Raw genomic sequence first — 1,918 nt, 5'->3', positions numbered from 1 at the left:
TTTTGTTCTGAGCCAATATGGCATTCAGAGTAACAATTTCAAGAACTCACTTCTTCTGAGGCGTCCCATTATTCACAGGTTTCCTCTCAGAGGTGTACATGAATTGGTTATTTGCAACCATGTCAATGAGTTCTTGAGCTTTTGCAGGCGTTTTCTTTAGGTAAATGGATCCACCTGCAGAATGGTCCAGTGACTTCTTAGAGAACTCAGATAGACCATCATAGAATATATCTAAAATGGTCCACTCTGAAAGCATGTCAGAAGGACACTTTTTGGTGAACTGCTTGTATCTTTCCCAAGCTTCATAGAGGGATTCACCATCTTTTTGCTTGAAGGTCTGAACATCCACTCTAAGCTTGCTCAACTTTTGAGGAGGAAAGAACTTGGCCAAGAAATCCGTGACCAGCTTATCCCAAGAGTCCAGGCTATCTTTAGGTTGTGAGTCCAACCATGTTCTAGCTCTGTCTCTTACAGCAAAAGGGAAAAGCATGAGCCTGTAGACTTCATGATCTACTCCATTAGTCTTAACAGTATCACAGATCTGCAAGAATTCAGTTAAAAACTGATAGGGATCTTCTGATGGAAGTTCATGAAACTTGCAGTTCTATTGCATTAGAGCAACTAGTTGAGGCTTCAGCTCAAAATTATTTGCTCCAATGGCAGGGATTGAGATGCTTTTTCCATAAAAATTGGAAGTAGGTGTAGTATAATCACCAAGCATTCTCCTTGCATTGTTGTTGGGTTCGGCCATGTCTCTTTTTTTTTCTCGAGATTCTCTGTAAGGTTTTCTCTGGATTGTTGAGCTTTAGCTTCTCTTAGCTTCTTCTTCAGAGTCCTTTTAAGTTCAGGATCTGCTTCAACAAGAATGTCCTTTTCCTTGCTCCTGTTCATATGGAAAAGAAGAGAATAAAAAGAAGAAGAATCCTCTATGTCACAGTATAGAGATTCCTTTATGTGAGTCGAAGAAAAAAAAATAGAAGAAGGAGGAGAAAACTTTGAACACAAAGGAGAAGAGAGGGTTCGGATTTTTAGATGAAGAGAAGTGTTAGTAAATAAATAAAATAAATAGAAAGAGATGAGAGGGGGAGAATTTCGAAAATTATTTTTGAAAAAAGGTTAGTGATTTTCGAAAATTAAGAGAAGAAATAAAATTAAAATTAAAATTTGAAACAATTAGTTAATTAAAAAGAATTTTTAAAAAAATGGATGGTGATTTTCGAAAATTAGAGAGAGAAAAGTAGTTAGGTAGTTTTGAAAAAGATAAGAAACAAACAAAAAGTCAATTAGTTAGTTGAAAAAGATTTGAAAATCAATTTTGAAAAGATAAGAAGTTAGAAAAAGATTTTTGAAATTGATTTTGAAAAAGATATGATTTGAAAAAGATATTTTGAAAAAGATATGATTAAAAATTATGTTGAAAAAGATTTAAAAAAAGAAATAAAAAAGATTTGATTTTTAAAATTAAAATTGATTACTTGAATAATGATGACAAGTCATCATATACCTATTTTTCAAGCTAATTTCACTTGTTTCACTAGTCTTTATGCACTTTCTTGCATCCTAAGTAAGTAATTTGGAATGAAAATGCATGACTTCTTTAAATCAAACAACCACCATTAAATTGATGCTAAATCATGAGGTTTGAGCTAAAATTAATTGATTTTTAATGAATTATAAACCTTATGAGTTTGGAGATACTTTGATTGGTTGCTTTGGTTTCTTGTAGGTGAAGAAAGGAAGAAAAGAAGAAAAACGTGGCTTAAGAAGTGTGACCATGGAAGGAGAAGTGTGGTGCAACATAGAAGGAGGAAGCAAACACTGCTCTCCACAAGAGCACACTGCTCTCCAAGAGAGCAGCATAATGAACCAAGCCTCCAAAATATCACTGCCCTGCCCACAATAAGAGCGGAGCACAATT

At 34.3% G+C, this 1,918-nt stretch overlaps 1 non-coding gene across 1 annotated transcript; it reads left to right on the top strand.

Annotated features, from left to right (window-relative positions):
* Window positions 1–250: 250 nt before the first annotated feature.
* Window positions 251–358, top strand: LOC130972431 (small nucleolar RNA R71). The gene has a single exon (XR_009083599.1). It is a non-coding gene; the product is annotated as a small nucleolar RNA R71 (small nucleolar RNA).
* The last annotated feature ends 1,560 nt before the right edge of the window (window positions 359–1,918 follow it).

This window comes from Arachis stenosperma, chromosome 3 (assembly GCF_014773155.1).
Source record: "Arachis stenosperma cultivar V10309 chromosome 3, arast.V10309.gnm1.PFL2, whole genome shotgun sequence".
Taxonomy (NCBI): Eukaryota; Viridiplantae; Streptophyta; class Magnoliopsida; order Fabales; family Fabaceae; genus Arachis; species Arachis stenosperma.
Note: the sequence above shows the minus strand (reverse complement) of the source record. Positions and strands in the feature narration are given on the sequence as shown.